The sequence below is a fragment of the Bos indicus genome, chromosome 18 (genome assembly GCF_029378745.1).
Source record: "Bos indicus isolate NIAB-ARS_2022 breed Sahiwal x Tharparkar chromosome 18, NIAB-ARS_B.indTharparkar_mat_pri_1.0, whole genome shotgun sequence".
Lineage (NCBI taxonomy): Eukaryota > Metazoa > Chordata > Mammalia > Artiodactyla > Bovidae > Bos > Bos indicus.
This window is the reverse complement of record NC_091777.1, coordinates 21,737,522-21,746,873: the sequence shown is the minus strand read 5'-3', so window position 1 is coordinate 21,746,873 and position 9,352 is coordinate 21,737,522. Positions and strand designations below refer to the sequence as shown.

General features: G+C 46.8%; 1 pseudogene; it reads right to left on the bottom strand.

The window, feature by feature from the left end:
* Window positions 1–245: 245 nt before the first annotated feature.
* Window positions 246–1,087, bottom strand: LOC109571995 (CTD nuclear envelope phosphatase 1 pseudogene; annotated as a pseudogene).
* Between the last annotated feature and the right edge of the window lie 8,265 nt (window positions 1,088–9,352).

Below are 9,352 nucleotides of genomic sequence, written 5' to 3'. Positions count from 1 at the left end.
AGCTGGTTTGGCTTCTCTTTTGAGTCTCCCAGATTACCGAATGTCTGTCTCACTCTGGCCAGTCGTGTCTCTCCACCAGACACTGTTGGGGCTCTCCTAGGTCTCTGCTTATGTCCCAGTCTGGGGTTTCCAGGAGTGCGAACACGAAGTTAGAGTGAGGCTGCTTCAGGATCTGGCCCTTGTGTCCATCCAGATTCCATAGGGAGTGCAAGGCTCCCAGGGGAGAGAGGGATAGGAGGGGGGCAGACCCTGCCCAGGCAGTCCTCACGGTTGGACAGGGCATCAGACGGCATCCCGAGGGCTCACCCTCCCCTTCCCCTCCACCCCAACTCAGGTGGAGGGGGAGCAGCTGTCACCAGGGCCTATGTTGGTGAAGGTTTCGGCTCAGCACAGAACAAACAACAGCGGTGAACCTGAGGGCATCCAGCACTGGAATCAGGTTGAGAAGGGTGGTATCACTGAGATCACTGAACCAGGATTTGATGGGGATGGCATTGTCTGGATGGCTCCTGTAAGCCCCTGGGGAGTTATCCAGGATCACAACGCTGGAGAGGTCACTGTGGACTGCAGAGAGGTCCTTGATGTAGCTGCCCCATTCCAAAGTGCGGTGCTGTCTGTAGTATCTCCTCTTGAGAATGCTTCTGCTATTATCCAGTTTATCTGCCACAGCAGAGCCATACATCTCCATGCTTGTTGTGAACACCACCAACTCCTACCACTGGCTCACCACTTCTAAGAAGAAATCCACATGGGGCCTCTTATGTACAAAAAACCGGAAGGGATGTTTGTCTATTACCACCTTGAGAATGAAGTCAGGAGGCGTTCCAGGCCAGACTGTGGGCCTCAGGACTCCATCATGATGGGAGTGAATAAGTGTCTCATCCAGATCCAGCACCAGGATCTTCCTCTTCACCCGGCTTAGCCAATTCCGGGACGCAGGAGATAAGGGAAGGATGTCATATTTGACAGTTTGGTACTGAATTACCGTGCGGATCTGCCTCTGCAAAAGGTAAATGAAGAAGCTCCAGAGCTTGGCGGCGAAAGCCACGGACTTGCACAGCCCCAGCAGACACTGAGTCCGCATCATCCCGATGACCCCGGCACCGCTGGCCCCAGGGCCCCAGCGGCCCAGCTCCGCCAGCCCCCCGGGGGCAGCACCCCGCCACCGGGAGGGGGAACAGGGGCCCCGAGTGGCAGAGGAGCCTGCAGAAAGGGGCACGAAGCGGGAGGCTCACAAAGCCACCCATGACGACGAGGGGAAAGCCCAGCGGAACGGGGAGCTGCGGGACAGGCGTGGGCAGCCCGCAGGGGCCCACATGGGCAGGTAGTGGCACAGACGGCTTTGCCGAGGTTGCGGGTCGAGACAGGTTGGGCTATAGTGGGGTCCTCCAAGACGAGGAGGGAAGGGGATGGAGAATTTGGGGAGGAGGCTATGGGGGAGGGGGTTAGGGAGAAGGGAGGGAGGGAGAAGGAAGGGGAAGGGGAAGGGGGGGAAGCGGAGGGTCTATTATTATTTTTAAAATTTTGTCTTTGCTGGGTCATCACTGCAACACACCAGCTCTTCAATGTGGCACACCGGCTTTCTGCAAGTGGGGGCGCCTTCTATTTCTGAGCATGCTCTCTAGAGGGCACAGGCTCAGTAGTTGGAGCCCGTGGGCTGTCCAGTTGCCCGACAGCATGTGCGATCTTAGTTCCCTGACCAGGGATGGAACCCGCGTCCCCAGCATCGGAAGGAAGATTCTTAACCACTGGACCACCAGAGAAGTCCCCTGGAATCTGTATTTTAATTAGGGAAACTGCAATGGGCTGTGCATCCTGGCTCTTTTGAAGGACCGGCTCTGTGCTGAGCGCTGTGTGGATATTTTGGGGGAGGGGAGAGGGGCGAGCCACTAGCCGGTACTTCGCGGGAGTCAAGAGTATGAGTTTTGCAGACTCTCCATCTTCCAAACTCGCTCCCTCCGACATCTCCAGCCCCAGGAATGGGCTCCTTTATTCCCCTGAGTTGGAACTGCCTGAATTTTAAAGCACTGCACGATTTATTCAGAGGAAGTCTTTGAAGAAGGAGTGGGAGCTAGGCCGCAGGATTCTAATCTTGAATATTCAGGGAAAGCAGCATGCCCTATTCAACACGGCTGATCAATAATGAGTGCATTCACACTCTCAATGTGTGCATTATGTACAGATACAAAATATACAATGTCCCCAAAACGGGGAAAGACATTTCTGATGGAATTTTTTTGTTTGGGTTTATAAAAATAACTTGTGGTGCATCAATTACTCTCCATTTCCATGGATACAGGCAATACTTTATTATGTAACTCTACAGCTGTGCCGGTTTTTAATATAAAACCCAGATTTTTTCATCTATTTCTCTTTCATAGTTACTGAACTGAGATAATAACATCTTTTACCTATGAATGTATTCTTTTTTTTTTTTTTTTCACCATCCTGCAAACTCTTATTGATTAGAATTTCATTTTGTGGCTTTTGTAATAAAATCTCCAGTAAATGTTACCATTGCAGGCGGTGGAAGGGCGGAGCGGGAAAGGAGGTCATTCTTTATGTACATTGTGTGTAAATATGCATGTGGAAAGAATGCAGTGTGGGTGTACATGTGGCTTCCAGCTCTAACAAGTGAATGCCTGCGAATTGTCCTGGCTTCCAATTTGTTCTGGGGCAGTTTTCAAATGACTGTTTGCTGCTGCTGCTGCTAAGTCGCTTCATTCGTGTCTGACTCTGTGCGACCCCAGAGACGGCAACCCACCAGGCTGTTTATGACATGTTAAAAAAATATTCATTTCCTTTTTTTAAAGAACCTACCACCCTCTTTTCTTTGAGCAAATCTCTTATTTCTGTACTTCTACAATTGGTAATTCACTGTCAGTGTTTTAACTCCCTGAAAGTGTTAATCACTCAGATGTGTCCAACTCTTTGCGACCCCATGGACTGCAGCCCCCCAGGCTCCTCTGTCCATGGGACTTTTCAGGCAAGAATACTGGAGTGGATTGCCATTTCCTTCTCCAGGGGATCTTCCCAACCCAAGGATTGAACCCCGGTTTCCTGCATTGCAGGCAGAATCTTTACTGTCTGAACCACTGCCCTTTAACTCCCTGGTGAAGTGCAAAGTTGATGAACAGCTTGCGGTTCTTTCCAGGTCTCCCTGCACAGCAATGGCCTCCTATCTTCCTAGTGGGGTTGGACTAGTGAGTGCTAGGAAGGGGGAAGGAAGTGAAGATGGAGATGAAGATCCAGGGTGGGCTAAAAAGGGGGCAGATTAGGAGAATAAAGCTGGATAGGATTTGAAGGACTACTGGGAGGAAACAGACCCTACAGATTATCAGCCATTTAGAACTCTTCCACTGACAATTCAAATTTTTGGTAAACAGGGTTAACTTAAGGGACCAGAAGGGGCCTGAAGGGTCTGACAACTCGTTACCATCGTATGTGAAAAACTGCACGCTTGTGAGTATGCACAGTTTGGGAGGAAAGGGTCTGTTACCTGTAGATTTGGGGGTGGCTGCCTGGCTTACAACAAATCCTGGAGAGCTCACTTCCTCTTTTAGTGACAGAGCCCTCAAAGAGAGTGAAAGTGAAAGTGGCTCAGTCATGTCCGACTGTTTGTGACCCCATGGACTATACAGTCCATGGAATTCTCCAGGCCGGAATACTGGAGTGGGTAGCCTTTCCATTCTCCAGGGCTTTTCCCAACCCAGGTCTCTTGCACTGCAGGCAGATTCTTTACCAACTGAGCCATAAGGGAAGTCAAAGAGAGTGGGGGAGAGTTAAGCCATCCATCACCATCCTGGTGACAGTAATTGACCTAAGAGGTGGGCACCTGACCCAAGCTGGGCCAGTTAGAATGCTTCCCTGGGAGTTTTCCAAGTCAACTAGTAGGAAAGTGCTCATTCCCATTTTTGGGTGATGGAACGAGGATTTAGCCATGATCTCCACCATATGGCAAAAATCCATCTGCAATAAGAGGGAATATTTAAATGATTAATGAATTCACAAGATCACTACAGAACAGAAGAAAATGACAGGATATCATGGGATCGTCCATGTTGGGCCTTTCCCCACATCTCTGTGGTCTTCTCTCTCAGGAGGAGTCAGATGCACGGAAATTCTGGTTCTATGGTTTTGCTTTTCAAAGGAGCCTTGGTATTGCAAGTTTCCCAATCTCTAAAGTGGTCAGAATAATTTAAGCCCTACCTACTTCATCGAGGTATTGTGGGGACCTAATGAGATCTTTAAAATTAAATGCTGTTTGTACACTCCCAGGAGTTATACCTGGACCTGTGGTGTCATGTCTTGGTCTGAGATGGCAAGCATGCACAAATGATGTCAGTGTTCTTTTTCTCTGCCTCTGGTTCACTTCAGTTCAGTTCAGTCGCTCAGTCGTGTCTGACTCTTTGCGACCCCATGAATCCCAGCACACCAGGCCTCCCTGTCCATCACCAACTCCTGGAGTTCACTCAAACTCACGTCCATGGAGTCAGTGATGCCATCCAGCCATCTTATCCTCCATCGTCCCCTTCTCCTCCTGCCCCCAATCCCTCCCAGCATGAGACTCTTTTCCAATGAGTCAACTCTTTGCATGAGGTGGCCAAAGTACTGGAGTTTCAGCTTTAGCATCATTCCTTCCAAAGAAATCCCAGGGCTGATCTCCTTCAGAATGGACTGGTTGGATCTCCTTGCAGTCCAAGGGACTCTCAAGAGCCTTCTCCAACACCACAGTTCAAAAGCATCTGGTAGACATCATCAATTGATCCTAGCACTGCTTCTGGCTCAACTTGGATAGAACCTCATAATCTTTTTCAGCACAATTTTCCATACAGCCTCCACCACTAATTAGATTTGGCATGTAAAATAAAACCTATTTGTGGTCTCTGATCTAGGCTCTCACATGAGCTGATATTAGGGTTGCAGCCTGGAGATCAATTTCCCAACTGATCATAGGGGAAGGGATAAAGATATAATGATATGTTGCCACCATTTTGAAAAGGACAAAATGGTGTAACTGTTAGGAAGACATAAACAGGTATTTGGGGGTTAGGAGAAAGGAACCGTCATCTTAGCTGTTTAAACATCGTTAATAACAGAGAGCAGAAAGGTGAGTGAAAATCATTCTAATTACTTCCCTGCAGCATCCCAGGTTGTGAGCCTAATACTGAACAATTTGACAAGTCGGTACAGGACACAGTGTAAGTCATTATCACTTTTTGCTTCTGGGAATTTAAGAATGTGAGACTATAAGAACAACCTGATGTAGAGGGACATAAAACAAATGAAAAAAAAATTCACTTAAAAATAACTTTTGAGTAGTTGCAGAGAACTGCATGTGTATTTCTGTTGGTATGTTTACCCAGAAGTGAGCAACCTTATACACTGTAGGAGACCTAGGGTCGATCCCTAGGTTGGGGAGATCCCCTGGAGCTATGCAAAACTACAGCTCCATCAACAACTGGCCGGAGGACAAGTGGCATCTAGGCGGGGGCCTGAAACTTCAGTGATCATCAGGCACAGACCCATGGCAACTGCGTCATCTCAGGCCCTCCTTAGTTTGTCCGTGGCTTTGAAGAATTGGACAGAAATAAGGGCCTAATTTCTACAGTGGCCTTTAAGCCACTACCAACTCCCTCCAAGGCTTGGGCTCAATGTCTTCTGGCTGCCTACACACCAAGACTCCCAGACTATGACTGGTTGAGTCAGAGCTGGATTCCTCACCCAAGACAAGCCAATAGGATCTTCTTTCCTCACTTTTAGAATTAAATGAATGGACCTCTAGCAGGTATTATTGGATCTAGCAGGCTATTTGGATGCCAAGGATAAGCAATTGGGATGGGCTACTTGCAGGCAGAGCAGAGCAACCTTCTGGAAATGGATGTGGTGGAGGCTTTGGTTCTTCTTTCTTAAAACAAAGCCCTTGTCATTCCAGCTAGCTTAACTGGACTTCTGTTCTCTGCCAGGAACCCTGTGCTGACCCCAACTGCTCCCCCAAATCTGGGATGTGCACCTCCATGGCACACAAGCTGATATTTAGATGGCAGGAGAGATGATTTTCCATAGTACAGACTTTTAAGACATCCCCATCGATTTCTATCACGAGAAGGAAATTCCCTTCCAGCCCTTTTGAGGATCTCAATTTGGTGCTTGTCTTTTACACCTAAGACTTGCTAATTTCCTACTTCAACAAAGAGAGGATTGGGCTTAGGCTAAGAGCCTTCAGCAGTCAATGTTATCTTGCTAGAATTTAATAATATTATCTTGCATTTGGTTTTAGGGTGCCTTCTTTTATGGCAGGTGATCTTATTTTTCCATTGCCCTCATTCTGACACACAGAAGACACAAGGGATATTAGAAAGATTGCTGTTGTTTAAAACCAGTAAGTTTAGGTTTGTTACATAGCAATAGATAATGGGAACAGAACCCATGACAGATAATTCAATAGAGGGCAATTAACATAGAGAACCAAATAGAAAAATGTTGGAAGGGCTGAACGTGTTCATAAGGGATGGTACAGCCACTCAGATTTAGTAAGGGCAGGAAGTCACTTCTGCTCATAGGGCTGGAGGGACAAAGAAGGTAGGAAGTGTTACTGGTGCCCAGGAGAAGGGCCACCTGGCAGGAGCTGGAGCCATGGTAGAGAAATCTGGTGCCACAGGGAATTTTGTTCAGTATCCTACTCTATGTGACCCCATGGACTGCAGCAAGCCAGACTTTAGAGTCCGAAGCGAGGAGTGGTATAAACATTTTAGCTTCTTCCCTTCTCCCACCATGCAATCTTTTTTTGGGTTTCTCATGAGACTCTCACCAGAAACCTGTTGCTAAGGAACATGACTGCCATAATTTGCTGAGGTCAGTTCCCTGGGATACAGAAGAAGGCAGGGCAGGAGGTCTTAGAGTAAAGGGGACCAGACTTCCCTGCTGGTTCAGCAGCTAAGACTCTGTACTCCCAATGCAGGGGGCTTGGGTTTCATCCCTGGTCAGGGAGCTAGATCCCACATGCCACTACTGAAGATCCGGCATGCTGCAATGAAGATCTGAGTGCCACAACTAAGAACCTGTGCAGATGAACAAAAAACAAAAAGAGTAAATGGGGCGAGTGACCAGCACTCAGGGTCATGTGACACAAACTAAGGCGAAGTCCTTCCAAGGAACTGCTGAAGGCACTGGGCTTAGAATGAAATCGAGGACGAGAAAGGCATGTGGAGTGCCACATATTGTGTGCCCCTTCAAGCTGTGCATATGCCACCCCTGATTCCTAAAAGTATGCCTTAATCTAACCACAGTGTACTGATAACAAACAGGACCCTTATTAGTTGCAAGTGGCTCATTTTTCTCAAATGTCCAGGGTGAAAAGGCCCCAGACATAGATGTGTGCAGAGGTTCCACCATGTCATCAGGTGACTGTGTCTGTCCATCTCTCAACTGTCTGCTCCTCTGTCTTCATCCTCAGGGGCAGCCTGACAACCAGCGGCTCTGGACTTGCAGCCATTGGCTGAGCAGGCCCAGGGAAAGTTCAGCACCTCTTTCTCAACAGTTCCAGCTAAAGTTCCAGACTTGAGCTTGATTGGCCTGACTTAGGTCCAGTGTCCATGTCTGCACTGCCCACCAGGGCCAGGAAAGTGGAATACGCTGCTGGTGTCTGTCAGTGTGCCCATCAACGGAGGCAGGAAACCAAGTCAGGCGAGTCAGAGGTCAGCCTCACTTGACTGGAAGGACAATTTGCTTGAATTAAAGTGCTTGTCCCCAGAAGAGGGGATGCTGGGTGGGTATAAATAATTGATGTCTCATCAAACCCTCCCAGCACTTCTATTATCTGCTATGTTTCTATTTCCCTGTGTCCCTTCTATTCAGGTAAATGTTATGCCTTATTCATCTCTGTATCCCAACAGCATCTGGAATGGTACCAGCGACCAGGTAAGCACTCAGTGAATGTTTGTGGAATTGGATTGAGGTGTAAGCATTTGCAGTCTTCCTAGGTGATGCTAGTGGAAAAGAATCCACCTGCCAATGCAGGAGGTGCAGGAGATGTGGGTTCAGTTCCTAGATCAGTTAAGATCTGATGAAGAAGGAAATGGCAACCTACTCCAGTATTCTTGCCTGGAGAATCCCATAGGCAGAGGAGCCTGGAGGGCTGCAGTCCATAGGGTTGCAAAGAGTCAGACTTCACTGAAGTGAAGTAATTATGCATTTATTTCTAGAGCACAATGGGTTTTTTCCATACCCTGGAGGGGGTGGGGGACTGGATTTCTTGTATTTTTCTCTACAGTGGGTGGGTGGTAGGCAGAAGAGAGGGCGGCAATATTGGCCCAAACACACCTTTTTTGCATCTCAGAATCTTTCCCGGGCTACCAGGTCTCCTGGGGACTCTGGCCAACCCAGCTGAGAGCTCATCTCCATTTACTACAAATTAGAAAACCAGCATTTTCCTTTCAGTTGGCCTGAGGCACAATCTTTCCCTTCCAATTTGAATTGCATATATAAGTGCCATGTCTTCCCATTGGATGTGTAAGGACTATCTGACACTTCAGTTGTTTTTCTCATTTTTCAGATTTAAAAGAGAAAACACATTTTAGAGGCCAATTGGTATTGTAGCCCCTTTTGGAAAGTACTGTTAGCATCACACTGCAAAACCAAAGTTCTTCAATTACTCTGCACAAATTAACTTCTGATTAGTCTTTGCACAGAGCCGCCATGGAAGCCCAGACTCCTTCAGTCTTTGGCTTGCAAGACAATCTCCCAACTCAACAGAACCATCAAGGAGCCTGTTTATAACAGTGCCATTAAAAATGAAGCTCTGTCAAGAATCCTTGATAATAGTGTTGGAAACTGTATTCACAAGGATTTTTTAAAACGACTGGATGGTTTTTTAAAAAGGCAATGAAACACTTTTAAGGAACTCTAATGTAATAAATCAATCATAATCCCTCTGACTTGACTACACTGTCTTCATATTTATTGTAGCATATGGAAAACCTCAATTCTTTCCTATCTCCTCCTCCCCACCACTGCAACATTTGAGGAGACATCTAGGTAGAACATATTTATATTTTAAGAGATTTATACTTGCTTTTAGTATTATTTTTAATTTTTATTTTTTATTGGAGTAGAGTTGATTTATGATGTTGTATTAGTTTCAGGTCTACAGCAAGGTTATGTGCAGTGAATATATATATATATATATCTCCATTCTTTTTCAGATTATTTTCCCCTATAGGTTATTACAGAATATTCCCTGTGCTATACAGTAGGTCCTTATTGATTATCTATTTTGTTTTCTATTTATTAACAATTATTAAGTTAGTTGATTTGTTTTTGCTGCTGGAGGGTTTTCTCCAGTTGCAGCCGT